The 20,147-nt window shown below is 42.5% G+C and overlaps 1 protein-coding gene across 1 annotated transcript in view; it reads right to left on the reverse strand.

Annotated features, from left to right (window-relative positions):
• Positions 1–19,966, reverse strand: part of ARHGAP9 (Rho GTPase activating protein 9) — a 208,542-nt gene extending 188,576 nt beyond the window's left edge. Inside the window, exon 1 of the mRNA XM_069758558.1 lies at positions 19,835–19,966. The gene's annotated coding sequence lies outside the window, so the exon portion shown is untranslated. The remainder of the gene's footprint in view (positions 1–19,834) is intronic.
• Between the last annotated feature and the right edge of the window lie 181 nt (positions 19,967–20,147).

Raw genomic sequence — 20,147 nt, forward strand, 5'->3', positions numbered from 1 at the left:
TAGGCGAGGGTACAGCTGGCCGTGCAGCGGTTTGGTCGATTGGTGGTTACTGCAGGTTATAGGCTTGTTGGAAAAGGTGGGTCTTCAGGCTCTTTTTGAAGGTTTTGGTGGTAGGTGAGAGTCTGATATGTTGTGGTAGAGAGTTCCAGAGTAGGGGTGATGCGAGAGAAATCTTGTGGGATGCGATTGTGGGAAGAGGAGATAAGAGGGGAGTAGAGAAGGAGATCTTGTGAGGATCGGAGGTTGCGTGCAGGAAAGTACCGGGAGACGAGGTCACAGATGTATGGAGGAGACAGGTTGTGGATGGCTTTGTATGTCATGGATGTATGTTCGTATGTATGTTCAGTACATCAATCTTGCCCATGGGCTGAACAATGTTGTGCACCCCTGGGTGATACAATATGCTGCAAAAAAAACACTATTGCAGAATACAGTGTTAATGTATCATTATAGCAGCTGGATCTCATACAGAGCTCCTAATCCTCTGCTGACCACTAGAGGGAGCACAAAAGCTTACAGTCTACAGTCTGATGGCGTTCAGTGCCATAAACGGAAAACATGAAACAGTGACAAATCCATTACATGTAGAGTTGCCCTTTTTTCACCCCAAAATACTGGCCAAGGCTTAAAAACACTGTGGCTTTGGAAGTAGTTTAAAACAGGTTGAATACATGCTTCTCTATGGGAATTGTTTTTATTATTGGGTTGTCATCTTTCCAACCCCCCAAAAATGCCCAGGTTAAGGGTGATTAAGACATGCTTGTTTTGTGTGTGTAATTTTTTTTTGCTGCGATATGCGCAAATTTTGTTTAAAAATAAATAAATAAACTTGCCATGTACAAGCACACTTTGTAGGTTCCTGTACCGGATTCCTCTATGGAATAGCTGCTATATTCCACACTGCAGTAAAAATATATACTAACATACTGTATATATACACAGTGGGTACGGAAATTATTCAGACACCTTTATATTTTTCACGCTTTGTTTCATTGCAGCCATTTGGTAAATCCCAAAAAGTTCATTTTTTTTCATATTAATGTACACTCTGCACCCCATCTTGAATGAAAAAAAACAGAAATGTAGAAATTTTTGCAAATTTAATAAAAAAGAAAAACTGAAATATCACATGGTCATAAGTATTCAGACCCTTTGCTCAGACACTCATCTTTAAGTCACATGCTGTCCATTTCCTTGTGATCCTCCTTGAGATGGTTGTACTCCTTCATTGGAGTCCAGCTGTGTTTAATTAAACTGATAGTACTTGATTTGGAAAGGCTCACACCTGTCTATATAAGACCTCACAGCTCACACTGCATGTCAGACCAAATGAGAATCATGAGGTCAAAGGGACTGGCCAAGGAGCTCAGAGACAGAATTGTTGCAAAGTACAGATCTGGCCAAGGTTATAGTTGAATTTCTTCAGTGCTCAATGTTCCTAAGAGCACATTGGCCTCCATAATCCTTAAATGGAAGAAGTTTGGGACCACCAGAAGTCTTCCTAGACCTGGCCTTCCAGTCAAACTGAGCAATCGTGGGAGAGGAGCCTTGGTGAGAGAGGTAAAGAAGAACCCCAAGATCACTGTGGCTGAGCTCCAGAGATGCAGTAGGGAAATGGGAGAAAGTTCTACAAAGTCAACTATCACTGCAGTCCTCCACCAGTCGGGCCTTTATGGCAGAGCGGCCATAGAGTTTGCTAAAAAACACATGAAGGACTCCCAGACTATAAGAAATAAGATTCTCTGGTCTGATGAAACGAAGGTAGACCTTTTTGTGATAATTCTAAGCGTTATGTGTGGAGAAATCCAGGCACTGCTCATCACTTGCGCAATACAATCCCAACAGTGAAACATGGTGGTGACAGCATCATGCTATGGGGTGTTTTTCATCTGCAGGGACAGAATGATTGGTTGTCATTGAAGGAAACATGAATGCGGCCAAGTACAGAGATTTCCTGGATGAAAACCTCTTCCAGAGTGCTCTGGACCTCAGACTTGGCCGAAGGTTCACCTTCCAACAATACAATGACCCTAAGCACACAGCTAAAATAACAAAGGAGTGGCTTCAGAACAACTCTGTGACCATTCTTGACTGGCCCAGCCAGAGCCCTGACCTAAGACCAATTGAGCATCTCTGGAGAGACCTGAAAATGGCTGTCCACCAACGTTCACCATCCAACCTGACGGAACTGGAGAGGATCTGCAACGAAGAGTGGCAGAGGATCCTCAAATCCAGGTGTGAAAAACTTATTGCATCATTCCCAAGAAGACTCATGGCTGTACTAGCTCAAAAGGGTGCTTCTACTCAATACTGAGCAAAGGGTCCGACCATGTGATATTTCAGTTTTTGTTTTTTAATAAATGTGCAAAAATTACTACATTTTCAGTCAAGATGGGGTGCAGAGTGTACATTAATGAGAAAAAAATTAACTTTTTTGAATTTACCAAATGGCTGCAATGAAACAAAGAGTGAAAAATGTAAATGGGTCTGAATACTTTCCGTACCCACTGTATACTGTATATATATACCAGCCTGATAGAAACCAGCAGGGTGTATGCTGTGAAACGGACACTGCAAATTACAATGCAAAATGACCATTGGGGCTCACTCCCACTCACGATTAAATGGGACAAATGCAATCCGATTAAAAATCTTATGGAATTGAAGGTAAACTTACGTTGATATGTTTTTGTCTTTTTTTTTCAGAAAAATATTAGAAATTCAGCAAAAATGTCAAAAAATTAGCAATTTTCAAACTTTGAATGATTATCCCTTTAATTCAGCGAGTCATCACACCACACAAAAACATTAATAAACAACATTTCCCTCTTGCTGCTTATACACCATTGTAAATTGTTTTATTTTGTTAACATTTTAAAAGGTTTAAACGCGTAGCAGTATATATATGATTTTAACCCCTTAATCCCCAAGGGTGGTTTGCACGTTAATGACAGGGCCAATTTTTACTTCTTTTACTATTTTTAATTCTGACCACTGTCCCTTTATGGAGGTTATAACTCTGCAACGCTTCAACGGATCCCAGTGATTCTGACAAAGTTTTCTCGTGACATATTGTACTTCATGATAGTGGTAAAATTTATTTGATATTACCTGCGTTTATTTGTGAAAAAAATGGAAATTTGGTGAAAATTTTGAAAATTTAGCAATTTTCCAACTTTGAATTTGTATGCCCTTAAAGGGACTCTGTCACCTGAATTTGGAGGGAACAATCTTCAGCCATGGAGGCGGGGTTTTCGGGTGTTTGATTCACCCTTTCCTTACCCGCTGGCTGCATGCTGGCTGCAATATTGGATTGAAGTTCATTCTCTGTCCTCCGTTGTACACGCCTGCACAAGGCAATCTTACCTTGCGCAGGCGTGTACTATGGAGGACACAGAATGAACTTCAATCCAATATTGCAGCTAGCATGCAGCCAGCGGGTAAGGAAAAGGGTGAATCAAACACCCAAAAACCCCGCCTCCATGGCTGAAAATTGTTCCCTCCAAATTCAGGTGACAGAGTCCCTTTAAATCACAGAGATATGTCACACAAAATACTTAATAAGTAATATTTCCCACATGTCTACTTTACATCAGCACAATTTTGGAACCAAATTTTTTTTTTTGTTAGGGAGTCATAAGGGTTAAAAGATGACCAGCAATTTCTCATTTTTACAACACCATTTTTTTTAAGGGACCACATCACATTTGAAGTCACTTTGAGGGGTCTATATGACAGAAAATACCCAAGTGTGACACCATTCTAAAAACTGCACATCCCAAGGTGCTCAAAACCACATTCAAGAAGTTTATTAACCATTCAGGTGTTTCACAGGAATTTTGGGAATGTTTTAAAAAAATGAACATTTAACTTTTTTTCACAAAAAATTTACTTCAGTTCCAATTTGCTTTATTTTACCAAGGGTAACAGAAGAAATTGGACCCGAAATGTTGTTGTAAAATTTGTCCTGAGTACGCTGATACCCCATATGTGGGGGTAAACCATTGTTTGGGCACATGGCAGAGCTCGGAAGGGAAGGAGCGCCATTTGACTTTTCAATGCAAAATTGACTGGAATTGAGATGGGACGCCATCTCGCGTATGGAGAGCCCCTGATGTGCCTAAACATTGAAACCCCCCACAAGTGACACCACTTTGGAAAGTAGACCACCTAAGGAACTTATCTAGATGTGTTGTGAGCACTTTTACCCACCAAGTGCTTCACAGAAGTTTATAATGTAGAGCCGTAAAAATAAAAAATAATATTTTTTCACAAAAATGATCTTTTCGCCCCCAATTTTTTATTTTCCCAAGGGTAACAGAAGAAACTGGACCCCAAAATTTGTGCAATTTGTCCTGAGTATGCTGATACCCCATATGTGGGGGTAAACCACTGTTTGGGCGCATGGCAGAGCTCGGAAGGGAAGGAGCGCCGTTTGGAATGCAGAATTAGAGGGATTGGTCTGCAGGGGTCACATTGCATTTGCAGAGCCCCTGATGTACCTAAACAGTAGAAACCCCCCACAATTGACCCCATATTGGAAACTAGACCCCCAAGGAACTTATCTAGATGTGTTGTGAAAACTTTGAACCTCCACGTGTTTCACTACAGTTTATAATGCAGAGCTGTGAAAATAAAAATTATTTTTCCACAAAAATTTTTAGCCCCCAGTTTTGTACTTTCCCAAGGGTAACAGGAGAAATTGGACCCCAAAAGTTGTTGTCCAATTTGTCCTGAGTACGCTGATAACCCATATGTGTTGGGGAACCACCGTTTGGGCGCATGGCAGAGCTCAGAAGGGAAGGAGCGCCGTTTGGAATGCAGAGTTAGATGCATTGGTCTGCAGGCGTCACGTTGCATTTGCAGAGCCCCTGATGTACCTAAATAGAAGAAACCCCACACAAGTGACCCCTTATTGTAAACTAGGCCCTCAAGGAACTTATCTAGATGTATTGTGAGAACTTTGAACCCCCAAGTGTTTCACTACGGTTTATAACACAGAGGCGTGAAAATAAAAAATCCTTTTTTTTTCCACAAAAATTATTTTTTAGCCCCCGGTTTTGTATTTTCCTAAGGGTATCAGGAGAAATTGGACCCCAAACGTTGTTGTCCAATTTGTCCTGAGTATGCTGATACCCCATATGTTTGAGTAAGCTACTGTTTGGGCGCACGGGAGAGCTCGGAAGGGAAGGAGCACTGTTTTACTTTTTCAACGCAGAATTGGCTGGAATTGAGATCGGACGCCATGTCGGGTTTGGGTGTGGAGAGCCCCTGATGTGCCTAAACAGTGGAAACCCCCCAATTCTAACTGAAACCCTAACCCAAACACACACTTAACCCCAATCCCAACCATATCCACACCCCTAACCCTAATCCCAACCCTAATCCCAAACGTAAATGTAATCCAAACCCTAATTTTAGCCCCAACCCTAACTTTAGGCCCAACCCTAACCCTAACTGTAGCCCTAACCCAAACTTTAGCCCTAACCCTATCTTTAGCCCCAACCCTAACTTTAGCACCAACCCTAACCCTAATGGGAAAATGGAAATAAAAACATTTTTTAAACATTTTATTATTTTTCCCTAACTATGGGGGTGATGAAGGGGGGTTTGATTTACTATTTATAAAAAGACGCTTTTTATTGCAAAAAATAGTTTTTGCGTCTCCACATTTTGAGAGCTATAATTTTTCCATATTTTGGTCCACAGAGTCATGTGAGGTCTTTTTTTTTGCGGGACAAGTTGACGTTTTTATTGGTAACATTTTTGGGTACGAGATTTTTTTTATCAAATTTTAATCCACTTTTTGTGAGGTAGAATGAACAAAAACCAGCTATTCATGAATTTCTTTTGGGGGGCGCTTATACCTTTCCACGTTTGGTAAAATTGATAAAGCAGTTTTATTCTTCGGGTCAGAACGATTACAGCGATACCTCATTTATATTTTTTTTATGTTTTGGTGCTTTTATGCGATAAAAACTATTTTATATAAAAAATATTTATTTTTGCATCGCTTTATTCTGAGGACTACAACTTTTTTATTTTTTCGCTGATGATGCTGTATGGCAGCTCGTTTTTTTGCGGGACAAGATGACATTTTCAGCGGTACCATGTTTATTTATATCTGTCGTTTTGATCGCATGTTATTCCACTTTTTGGTTGGAGGTATGATAATAAAGCGTCGTTTTTTTTTTCTTCTACGGTGTTCACTGAAGGGGTTAACTAGTGGGACAGTTTTAAAGGACGGGTCATTACGGACGCGGCGATACTAGATATGTGAACTTTTATTGTTTTTTGTATTTAAATAAATGTATTTATTGGAAGAATATATTTTTTTTTTGTTACACATGTAAATATTTTTTTTTTAAACTTTATGACATTGCCCCAGGGGGACATCACATTATAGTGACAGATCACTGATCTGACACTTTGCAGTGCACTGATCTGCAGTGCAGCGATCTGACAGGCACTGCAGGGACGCTTGCGGGCGCCTGCTCTGAGCAGGCGCTTGCAAGCCACCTCCCTGCAGGGCCTGGAAGGCCCCCTGTGGCCATTTTGGATCCGGGTCTGCAGGGAGGAGGAGGTAGGAGACCCTCGGAGCAACGCGATCACATCACATTGCTCCGAGGGAAGCACGTAGGGAGCCCCCTCCCTGCGCGATGCTTCCCTGTGCCGCCGGAATGCTGCGATCATCTTTGATCACAGTGTGCCAGGGGTTAATGTGCCTGATGTCAGGTGTAATAATCAGCTGACACCCAGCGGCGATGACGGGGGGAGCGCGGCTGATCGCCTATGACGTACTATCCCGTCACTGGGAATTAAGTCCCAGGTCACCTCGACGGGATAGTACGTCATATGGGATAAAGGGGTTAAGGACCCCTTTATCCATAACCCATATTTGTTCCCTTTTTTTTCCCTTGTCTTTCTTTCCCTCTTTTTCTTATCCTATGTCTTTCTTCTACATAATAGAGGATACTTCCTTTCTTGAATACCTTGTTATTAATGATGAGCGAATATACTCGTTACTCGAGATTTCTCGAGCATGCTCGGGGGTCCTACGAGTATTTTTTAGTGCTCGGAGATTTAGTTTTTCTTACCGCAGCAGAATTATTTACATCTGTTAGCCAGCATAAGTACATGTGGGGGTACACAATCAGAGACACTGGATTTCCGTTACAGACAGACAGACGGAAGAGCACATGTGCTTGGGCCCTCTCTTGCTTCCTGGAAGGTCAGTAATTAACTCCTACCATGCAATGTAATGTATGACTATTGATTATGTGTTATTTTGAGTGACTGTTTATATTTATTATCTTTTATTAAGTAAATTCATTTTAGTTTATTCAATTTTCGTGTGAGCATTTATTTATTCATCACAATTCTTTGAACCGTAACAAAACAGGTGCTTTTCAGGAATTAATGCAAAGTGACATGACAGGAATGAAGAAAATTATTTTTACCACCTAAATGTTTCTAACTTCTGGACAGGTCGCTGTATCCGGCAGACTTTAAGGCCATTATTTGGTCATGAATTGCCATCGCAAACATCAGGACCACATGATCAAGATCTCAGGGTGCCGATGGTGTTAAAGGGAACCTGTCACCCCGAAAATCGCGGGTGAGGTAATCCCACCGGCATCAGGGGCTTATCTGCAGCATTCTGTAATGCTGTAGATAAGCCCCCGATGTTACCTGAAAAAGGAGAAAAAGACGTTAGATTATACTCACCCAGGGGCGGTCCCGCTGCTGGTCAGGTCGGATGGGCATCTCCGGTCCGCTCCGGCGCCTCCTATCTTCTTTCCATGACGTCCTCTTCTGATCTTCAGCCACGGCTCCGGCGCAGGCGTACTTTGCTCTGCCCTCTTGAGGGCAGAGGATAGTACTGCAGTGCGCAGGCGCCGGAAAGGTCAGAGGCCCGGCGCCTGCGCACTGCAGTACTTTGTCTGCCCTCAACAGGGCAGAGCAAAGTACGCCTGCGCCGGAGCCGTGGCTGAAGATCAGAAGAGGACGTCATGGAAAGAAAATAGGAGGCGCCGCAGCGGACCGGAGACGCCCATCCGACCTGACCAGCAGCGGGACCGCCCCTGGGTGAGTATAATCTAACGTCTTTTTCTCCTTTTTCAGGTAACATCGGGAGCTTATCTACAGCATTACAGAATGCTGCAGATAAGCCCCTGATGCCGGTGGGATTACCTCACCCGCGATTTTCGGGGTGACAGGTTCCCTTTAAAGAGGAAGCCCCCACACTCTGTGCGAGAGGATCGGAGAACAAAGCACTTCGTTGATATTGATATATCACATCCAATGTTCTCTCATCGGATGTGACACGCTAGAAGGACCCCGGCCTTAGGCTACGTTCCCACAGTGATATTCTGGTTAGTTTATGACTACAGAATTTCTGCACCTATTACTTAAATTAGGTTACTTGAGGGGTTTTTATTTCATTTTTGTGTGCGGTCTTTTAACATGTGTTTTTATCGCGTTTTTTACACTACGTTTTTTGTCTCTTGTTAGTGTGTCATGTTTTATATAAAGTTGCTTTGTTTTTGATACATCCTGATATTTGGCTTTGACATGCGATTTTGACGCATTACTGACACAGAAACGCACTAAACAGGAATGTGAGTTTTTTACATGCAGATTTTCCTCATCTAATACACGTCTGTGGGAGAAATCTGCACATAAAATTCAGAGTACTGTACAGATTTCTATAAATCCCATCCACTTTACTGCAACTGTAAGACGCTGTGCTTTTGACGCATCAAAAATTCGCACCAAAAGCTCATTGTGGGAACGTAGCCTTATGGTCCATTCAGATGAGCTGATCTCGGCCTGTTAACGAGTTCCAATCAACTATGTACAATTTAATTATGGCTTGTTTACAGCCTGTTTACATGGGCCAATCAAATGTGATGGAAAGTGAATCATTGTTAATATGATCATTCTGCCCCATACAGCATCATGTTGCTCGGAGCACATCCCCGCTTACACTGGGAGATGTGCTGACGATAATGATGGTTTTTATGACCGCATAAAATCTCCTGCTGATGCCAATCCCACACTTGACGCATTCATAGGGATGGACGGCCTGAGAAAGAAGTAGTAATCGAATCAAATAGGAAATTACAAAATTACACTTAGTATTACTAATACTTCACTTTAACTGGGCTCCAAGAATAAATACAGGCTGGGCCAAAATTTTACCGGCCAGGTTGCAACCCTCGTCACATAATGAACATATATTGCGACCAACCAATATTTAATAACGGGGTCCATCGGGTTCATGTGTTGGTAATTTTTCTTCACAAAATGACTAGTTTTTTGGATGTGAACTTAGACTTACATCATGCAGTGAGCTCCTAATATCCTTCAAGTGGCAGCCAAAAGGCTATATATTACATTTAGAGTTCCAATAAATGTGGGCCAGAATTATCTTTAGAGGTTGAATCCGGAGCCAACTAGTACCCCATGGTGCATCCGGTGTAGGTTTGGTTGAGTTAGAACATATTCAAGTCTAGTATGAATACCCATTTTTGTCCATAATTAGGGGAAGTACAGTCGACCAGTCTAGGCAAACTAAAAGTACCAAGAGTGGCAGACCAAAACCAATATAGTGGGATGGATTGTTGTAAGGTCTTCAGTTAGTAAGCTTATCCTGACATGAAATCCATTGCTTGCATTTTCAATACATTATTAATCTGTTTACTCAGATTTTCCTCTCTGTTTAAGGGTCCCTACAGACAAGCGTATGAGAAATAGTCCGAGTATCATCCAGAAAACTCAGACTTTTTTTTGCATCATCCGTGTGACATGTGTGTGTGATCCATTTTCATACATCTGCACTAAAAATGTACATGATCAATCACAGTTTTCTAGGTTTATAATTAGTGATGAGCGAATGTACTCGTTGCTCGGGATTTCTAGAGCACGCTCGGGTGGTCTCTGAGTATTTATGACTGCTCAGAGATTAAGTTTTCATCGCCTCAGCAGCATGATTTACAGCTATTAGCCAGCTTGGTTGCATGTGGGGATTCCCTAGCAACCAGGCAATCCCCACATGTACTCAGCCTGGCTAATAGCTGTAAATCATTCAGCTGCCGTGATCAAAACTAAATCTCCGAACACTAACAAATACTCGGAGGTTACCCGAGCGTGCTCGGGAAAACCCGAGCAACGAGTACACTCGCTCAACACTATTTATAATAGAAATGTATGCAGAAAAATCGGATGCCGATCAGATGTTCTGAGTTAATATGTTTTATTTTATGCACCTATAGACTTGAATGGGTGAGTCTCAGCAGAGACTAGGAAGAAACTAGTCTGCCGCCAGCAACTTGTTTTCTTGTTTGTGATCCTGTGGCACCCCCGAAGTACGGGTACCACAGTAGTGCTGCCTTCCTCTCGGGGAGGGTAGTGCTATGCCTGGAGAAATGTGAGATTCCCTTTGGCAGGTTATCATACACATAACACCTTCCAAATCCAGGCCAGCAGGGGGAGCTCAAAACCTTGTTTTAGGGCAGCTTCCCTCAATAAAGATCCTGGTTTGGTGGAGGAGCTAGACAGTTGGTCCCAGGAGACCAATGAGTGCAGAGGAGTCTGTACAGAGAGTCTGTGAGCGAGGACAGACAGGGACGGAGCACAGTAGTGATACAGGACTCCAGGAGGCCACGAGTAGGCCTCCAGGGAGTCAGTGCGCAGAAACCGGGTACCGGGAGCCCGAGGCTTTTGTGGAACTATAAGACACAGAGCAAAACCGGAGGGCAGAGCATTACATGGATTTTGCCCATATTCACCTGTGGTACAGCAGCACCTTGGAGCCTGAATCTCCGTGAAAAGACCCCAGTAAGCACGGCTCGAGCTGCTGCCATACAGGTACCTGTCCCAGGACAGCGGAACGAATTAGGACTTTGCTGGGAATACTTAGTGGCAGCAGGGACCTCAGTTACAGCAAGCACAGAGTGGATGGCTTCTACCTGACCTGCCAAGGGAATTCTGCTTGTCTCTGGACTGCCTGGACTCCTAATTCACCTGTTGCCGGTGTCCTGGACTGTGGCCTGTCAACCATAGTAAACCAGGTAAAGACTTACAGCTTGTCTCCTCCATTTATTTACCGGCTATACCATCCACACCCTACACCATAGGACCCCAGGAGACCCCGCTTCACCTGTGGGAAGTGTAACATCTGTGCTGCCACAACATCCCACAGGGGACCCCTTCAATGCAGCGTTGGTCCTACTACTGACCGAACTCCACAGGTGGTGTCACGACAAACTTTGAACAATTTCCCCTTTAACGATGAGGCCCAGGGCCACGGACCGGGTCGCAGCCACTGTGACATCCCCCCTTGCGACCGGACCCGGTACCGAGTACCCCACTGCCCAGCGGGCGACTCAATGCCTCTAGGAATTAGACTGGACTTATGGTTTTGATACATACTGTATTACATATGCATCCTTGGATATGCCTTCTGTAAATATTTGTAAATATCTTGTACATACTTGGACCTGATTGTATATATATATTCTTTATTTTGCAGCAACTATGTGATAAAGGCTGTTTTCTGGCCGAAACGTCTCTAGCTGTCGCTTCACCTATCACCGTTAATAAATATTCACCTGAAGCATACTTCCTGCGTTTTATGTGTGTAGTGATTCAATACTGAACTAGGATGAAACTAGTGCATGCTTCGATTTTTTTTTCACGCAGATTTGGGCAGTAAAAAAAATCTCTCATCTCACTGCCCCTTTGTATAACATTGGTCAGAACGCTGTCTGTTTTTTGCTACGGACGGCACTCACGCCGAATATACAGTCATGTGAACGAGCCATAATACATATTAAAAACTTGTTCTACTAAGCTCAGTATATGATTGTATATGACTAAAATATGCCTGCACTGGAGACTATGAGCTGGCCAAGGCTTCAGCACCATCCCTACAGCAATAGCTGGGAGTCCCAGTTATCACACCCAAAGCAGCGTTCCCTAATTCGTCTAGTGATAATAGGCCTTAGGGCATTTTTAGACCACCATGTCCATTTTGTGAACACAATAAATGTCTAGTTTACGAATGTTTGGCTTCCGTGCTTCATCTGTTCTTGATGGAGCCTCATATACTGAAAGTCCGCTTCTGAGAACAGGATATGCTCTGAGATTAACAGAAAGGTCAAATGGATCCATTAAAGAAAAAAATTTGTGAACCCTTTAGTTTAAAGACATTAGTCAGTGTACTCGCTTTTTAAAAAAGGAAAACACATTGACAGGAAACAATGTTGTGGAAATCTGCCCTTAAGGGGGATCTTAAAATTTGCTATTCTCGAGATAGGCCATCAGCATTAGACTATGGAGTTTTTCCTCTCTGTATACCCATGGATCAGCTGTTTAGAAGGGCCCTAGCCCTAGCATGTACGCATTGACCAGTAGATGTGGACCCCACCGAGGGGAACGGAGCAAGGTGAATATCTCTGTATGGGCTCGTACTGTATACAGGAGGCTATATAGGGGCTCAATATTAAGTCATACAATTATTAATGAATTTTTTTATATTAATATCGAGCAAAATTAATTTCAGCCTATTGGTTCAGCCTCCACAATAGTGACAGTCTGTCATGTGACCCTATGGGAAAATTAAGGGGTATTCCCATCTCCAAGATCCTATCCCAATATGTAGTAAGTGTAATAATGAAAATATTAGCGAATACATCAATTAGAAATGTAGTATACAGGAAAGATATATATCTTGGTACCGTGTTAGCCAGTAGATAAAAAAATATTTAGAATTGAGAGTCCTCAGTGGTTGATACCTTTTAATGGCTAACTGAAAAGATGGTAACAAATTGCAAGCTTTCGAGACTACACAGGTCTCTTCATCAGGCATAGACTAAAACAAATTCTGAAGAATCACATATTTATGCACAACATAGCACAGAGAAAAAAAAAAAGGGGGAAAACCATGGATAAGACAGATCATGGATAAGACAGGTGACATGAAGCAGAATTACCATGAGTGATAAACAGTTATGTCCATAAATATTGGGCCAGCTCTTAGATAAGGAATGTTTTATTGTCCTCTGATTAGGGTCTCTGTTGTGATGACCCCTCATAGTCTGAGGGGCAAGTTCCTTAGTTGATGTAAAAAGACAGAAATCCATGCGACACATTCATTCCTGCAGTGAGACTGTTAAAGGTCGTCATCAGTTTATATTCCCATACTCATCTGTCTCCCTTAGATTTGAAGCTACCTTTTAACACAAGTAATTTCATGTCCATAATGTTATGATTTGGGAGACAAAAATGTATTGCCACAGGTAGATCCATTCTTTTTTTCTGTTATTGTATGGCGATGAGAGTTCATCCTTGTTCTCAGTTTCTGCCCTGTCTCCCCCACATACAGACCCCCAGTTGGACATTTAGTACACTAGTATACTAAATGTGCAGGCATTGCAGGATCTTAGGTATCCATGGTTACGACCACTAGCAACTAGCTATCACTTCATCAGTGGTCATAACCATAGATACTACATTTCTAATTGGAGGTATTTGCTAATATTTTTATTATTATTACCCCTACTAAATATGGGGATAGGATCTTGGAGATGGGAATAACCCTTTAATCCCACCCCTGCTCTATTTTGCATAGCGCTATGTCATGTATAGTGCTGTACATAAGGGAAAAATTTATCTCTGTTGTTTTCCATGTACAGATGAGCCCCAGAGCACCTGTGTGTCACTCACATGACCTATCACATGATCTATCAAAGGGGGTCATGTGAAATGTCATGTGATACATCAGGAACCTGGGTGGGCCCCACACCTTCTAAACTGCACGGAGCCCTGGCTACTCCTAATCCGCCCCTGTCTGTACCTTTTGACAATAAGTACAGCATCCAGTACCATTCATGACATAAAAAAATGAAAAACTTGATGTAATTCATTACATGTAATTTAGGCCCATTGGTTACCATTTGGGTTAGTCTTATGACGGACCCCTCACAGCTGTTTGGCCTTCATTATTACAGAGCCTGTAATACGTGTGTGAATAGAACCTTAGTACAGGTCCTTCTCAAAAAATTAGCATATAGTGTTAAATTTCATTATTTACCATAATGTAATGATTACAATTAAACTTTCATATATTATAGATTCATTATCCACCAACTGAAATTTGTCAGGTCTTTTATTGTTTTAATACTGATGATTTTGGCATACAACTCCTGATAACCCAAAAAACCTGTCTCAATAAATTAGCATATCAAGAAAAGGTTCTCTAAACGACCTATTACCCTAATCTTCTGAATCAACTAATTAACTCTAAACACATGCAAAAGATACCTGAGGCTTTTATAAACTCCCTGCCTGGTTCATTACTCAAAACCCCCATCATGGGTAAGACTAGCGACCTGACAGATGTCAAGAAGGCCATCATTGACACCCTCAAGCAAGAGGGTAAGACCCAGAAAGAAATTTCTCAACAAATAGGCTGTTCCCAGAGTGCTGTATCAAGGCACCTCAATGGTAAGTCTGTTGGAAGGAAACAATGTGGCAGAAAACGCTGTACAACGAGAAGAGGAGACCGGACCCTGAGGAAGATTGTGGAGAAGGACCGATTCCAGACCTTGGGGAACCTGAGGAAGCAGTGGACTGAGTCTGGTCTGGAAACATCCAGAGCCACCGTGCACAGGCGTGTGCAGGAAATGGGCTACAGGTGCCGCATTCCCCAGGTAAAGCCACTTTTGAGCTACAGAGAAGCAGCACTGGACTGTTGCTAAGTGGTCCCAAGTACTTTTTTCTGATGAAAGCAAATTTTGCATGTCATTCGGAAATCAAGGTGCCAGAGTCTGGAGGAAGACTGGGGAGAAGGAAATGCCAAAATGCCTGAAGTCCAGTGTCAAGTACCCACAGTCAGTGATGGTGTGGGGTGCCATGTCAGCAGCTGGTGTTGGTCCACTGTGTTTCATCAAGGGCAGGGTCAATGCAGCTAGCTATCAGGAGATTTTGGAGCACTTCATGCTTCCATCGGCTGAAATGCTTTATGGAGATGAAGATTTCATTTTTCAGCACGACCTGGCACCTGCTCACAGTGCCAAAACCACTGGTAAATGGTTTACTGACCATGGTATTACTGTGCTCAATTGGCCTGTCAACTCTCCTGACCTGAACCCCATAGAGAATCTGTGGGATATTGTGAAGAGAAAGTTGAGAGACGCAAGACCCAACACTCTGGATGAGCTTAAGGCCGCTATTGAAGCATCCTGGGCCTCCATAACATCTCAGCAGTGTCACAGGCTGATTGTCTCCATGCCACGCCGCATTGAAGCAGTCATTTCTGCCAAAGGATTCCCGACCAAGTATTGAGTGCATAACTGAACATTATTATTTGATGGTTTTTTTGTTTGTTATTAAAAAACACTTTTATTTGATTGGATGGGTGAAATATGCTAATTTATTGAGACAGGTTTTTTGGGTTATCAGGAGTTGTATGCCAAAATCATCAGTATTAAAACAATAAAAGACCTGACAAATTTCAGTTGGTGGATAATGAATCTATAATATATGAAAGTTTAATTGTAATCATTACATTATGGTAAATAATGAAATTTAACACTATATGCTAATTTTTTGAGAAGGACCTGTATATTTCTTGCTGAATTTTTCTTCTGCGAGATGTAGTTTGTTGGCTTTTTTTGTCAGCACACTGTGCCTAATGAAGGTTATCTGATGGGTTAAATACACACCAGCAACCACCGCATATAATAGACACAAGGTCTGATCCAAGTCAACCTCATCATGAATGTAATCTGCAAAACCCTTCCCACAGAGCCTATGTAAAATATCAGTCCGACCCTGTGCTGTAGAAGGGAAGTGAAACAATCAGTTTCCTGTCTATAATCCTTTGAACACAGTTACTATTGAGCACTGCGTCTCCATATGTAGAAGCTTCTACAACAAGACGGTTTATGTTGAAACCTGTGTGGTCATTGATGATGGTATCGGGATTCCCTGTGGAAATGCAGAGGACACAATCTGTGTCTTATCTGTATGTTCCTCAATACCGATGACTGACAACCGTCAGCATAATATCACCGTAGTGCACCATGTATGTTTTACACTGATAAGCTGCGGCATTTCAGTGTTAACATACTTTGAAAAGTCGTCTGGAGACCATGGGCCCGATCATCAAGACCCAATTCACACCGGTCTTGATGAGAGGATGGGCTTGAGTCAGACGGCTTCACGACTAGCAGTGATCGCCAGGCTTTGTCTCATCTTCGCCCACTTTGTCAGAGCTGGGTAAAAATGGCGTAAGAACATGAAAAGTTGCATTATATTAGAGCAGCCGCCAGTCGTGCCAAAATTATGCGACTTTTCAGAACTTCAAGCCAGAATACTGGTGTAAAAGCTTTTAATCTATCGGGCCCTATGTGTCTCAGATCACTAGTCCAGCGGCTTTTTCCCACCCCGGAGTATAGGGAGACATGTCAGTTTCAGGTAGAGGGACAAAGAGAAGGCACTAAGGATCTGCCCAACACCTGACACACCCAAAATCTGATATTATCACCTCTAGCGGGCGGAGGACGGATTTTAACAGTGTGCAAAGAGGAACACTACAGGTCCCACTGAAAAGGAGCAGATCTGTAGCACCAGGTAACCTGATAGCGGCCATGAAACAGTACACCACTAGCGCTGAACACGGCTGATGGATTGGTTGGCCAATCTTATATTGATAACATTTTTCATTAATGCTAAAGCGCTTCTCCCTACACATCTGACACAAGAGCTAGTATTATAGTGCTATGAAAGATTACAACTGTCATAATTATTATACAATCAGGCTACTACAGGATCAGGGAACTTTAACAGAGAATACTTTTTGCAGTGACCATCATAAAAAAGACTGTTATTCCCCATAAAATTTTATAGAGAAAAAGACAAAAAACTAAATAGCCACATAACAGGCTGTTTGCCTTCATGAGCAGTCTTTTTGTACTTCCCTATTAAGGCATATGATTTCCTGATTGTATGAAGTGAGTCATTCAGGCAAACTTTGTCCTGTAATTCTGAGTTACTAAACTGGGATAAGTCAATTAGAAAATAATTATATTCATATCTCAATTTTGAAATTGCAACACCAAAGAGAAAAAGTTGTGGAATAATGGAAATCACAGGGTGAAAAGGCAGGATAATGATAGGCAAGTGATGAAAAAATGAAAACATTTTTTAAAACATCTTGATTTAGTCAGTACCGAGTATGAGTGTCACGCGCAAAAATAAACTCCTTGGCTGCCATCAGTAGGATTGCTAATAGTTGTCCGAGTGATTTATTGTCATAATGAATGCACTTGGGCATACAAATCATCAAGATCCGATGCTGGCAGCACCCTTTGCAACTGTTGACCAATGACATCCCAGATGTGCTCGATGTGAGACAAATCCGAAGACCCTGCATAGTAGGACTTTTAACCCATGCAAGCTGCTCACAATATTGAAAAACGACTCCTGGGAGACTATGATGAAATGACTGCACCATTGACTCCATGACTAAATTAATGCAACATCAACCTGTTACTTTACCTCAAATGAAGATTGGAGAGGTCCGGGAACAGTACATTATGCCACTCCACAATCCAGTGAGTGGTACCAGTGTAATATTCCTTTATGAATGTGTTCTGCTGACCTCATGCTTCCACTCTCAAAGGTTCATGAAGTTCATAATCCACATGGTCTTCAGACCAGTCTCCGGCTAGTATTGAATCCAATACAAAAGAAGGACTCATCACTGACTAGGATACACATGCATTGCCATCTTCCTCTGCACTATAATAGCCTTTGAGAGTGGTGGAGTAAGGTCAATGAAACACCTTCACAAAGAAATGGCGCTCTTGTCCTACTCACAGAATTATCAGGATTATGTTGTGTTGCAGTAAATTGTAGCGTATTCGGACCCTCCAGCCTTCATTGCAGATACTTTAACAGATAGGCACTACACTGAATTGGTGGTGGAAACATTGGTACAGCTATTTCTCCAAAGTGTCCCAGGTGCAGTGTTTTTTAACACAATGCCAGGCCACTTTTTACTTGTCCTACTGTAAGCAGTTTGCGTGTCATAAACATGCTACCATGGCCAGCAACATCTCTGAAGTTGTTTCCCAATGACCATAACTGAGACATCATTGGTCCTTGATTGCAGAGGGATATGTCAGGAGTGGATCTTGATGATTTGTGTGCCCAAGCGCATTCAGCTGAACATTACACAATGTGACTGAGTGGTGCTGTCTCAGGTCTGTTCACTGTTTACATCCGGCCACTGATGGAGATGATGACATCTGGCCTTTAAGGGGTTCCAGCTCTCAGCCTCCACAAATTTAATATTGGGGACCTACCCTAAGGACAAGTCATCAATATGACAAGCCTGGAAAATCCTTCTAGTTTCCTGTAATCAATATAACATAATACTATACATAGACATAATCAGCCTGATCCTCTTTTTCAAGATTGGGAAAAATGAGGTTTCATATTCCTCTAGAAACAGCATCACTTGAAGAGCATGTAGCTCCCGATTGATCCCTTGGTTAGGGGACAAATGATCAATTATTCAGTCACTAATGAAACTCCTGTCTAGCCTTCTATACTAATGATGAAGACCTGTTGACAGAAGGACACAGATTTGTTCAGTTTGAGGCTTTAAAGTCTATTCTTTAAATTACAGAACATAAAAGTGGCCATACACAGTAACACGTCTCACCTCAGATAGGTGAAATATCCCTGACACGTGTCACCTCGGAATTGTGACGTATCCCAACATGTCTCACCTCGGATTGGTGACGTATCCCCCTGACATGTCTCACCTCAGATGGGTGACGTATCACACTGACATTTCTCACCTCGGATTGGTGACATATCACCTTGACATCTCACCTCGGACGGGTGACGTATCCCCCTGACATGTCTCACCTTGGATTGGTGATATACCCCCTTGACATGTCTCACTTCGGATTGGTGACGTATCACCGACATCTCACCTCGGATGGGTGACGTATCCCAGACATGCCTCACCTCGGATTGGTGACGTATCCCCCTGAAATGTCTCACCTCTGATTGGTGACGTATCAACCTGACAAGTCTCATGTCAGTTAGCTGATGTATCCCCCTGACATGTCTCACCTCGGAGGGGTGACGTATCACCCTGACACGTCTCACCTCGTATTGGTGACGTATCCCCGACACGTCTCACCTCGGATGGGTGGCGTATCCCCCTGACACGTCTCACCTCGGATGGGTGACGTATCACCCTGACACATCTCACCTCGGATGGGTGACGTATCCCCCTGACACGTCTCACCTCGGATGGGTGACGTATCCCCCTGACACGTCTCACCTCGGATGGGTGACGTATCCCCCTGACACGTCTCACCTTGGATGGGTGACGTATCCCCTTGACACGTCTCACCTCGGATGGGTGATGTATCCAGTATCATACTCAGGTCACTAGCTAAACTCACATGTATGCATTACTATACCTTTGTTTCTGTAGACAGACACACATTACAAATCCTTCTTAATGCAAGTTACTTTGTAAAATTTTTAGAATTCAGTACTTTAATTACAAAATGTATAGTTTACATATCTCCTAGCAATAAAGCTAAAACTATAAGAACGGGAGAACTTTCCAATAAATATCAGCTGATCATTGAAAAGATTTATTCAGAGAGCAGAGAATAACAGAATTACTTTCTCACTACTCTGAAAACATCATCCACAAAATCAGCAGATTCTCAGTCAATGAAAAGCAATCTTACACCACAGTCCCCCCTTGATGTACTGGTGCCATGTCACTTACCAAGTATGCCCGGGGCGAAGAGGAAATATTACTTTTCAGCAGACGATCCTCATGTCTGATCCCTACGAATGATTCCACAAAAAGTATACGAGCGGGTAACAGGGCTCTCTGTGTTTCTGGAGTTTCCACAAAACTCACCACCAGGCACGAAGAGGAAAGAGCACACTGTGTGTGTGAGCGATAGTGTTCTGTGAAGTGACAATCATCACCACTTCCTGTCTGTAACATTGTCTTTGCTTCTTTGGTTTCCAATACATCGTCCCCACCCCACTAGAATTCACCTGCATCTTCTCTAAGGTTTTGTGATTACTGG

This window comes from Ranitomeya imitator, chromosome 3 (genome assembly GCF_032444005.1).
Source record: "Ranitomeya imitator isolate aRanImi1 chromosome 3, aRanImi1.pri, whole genome shotgun sequence".
NCBI classification, from domain to species: Eukaryota; Metazoa; Chordata; class Amphibia; order Anura; family Dendrobatidae; genus Ranitomeya; species Ranitomeya imitator.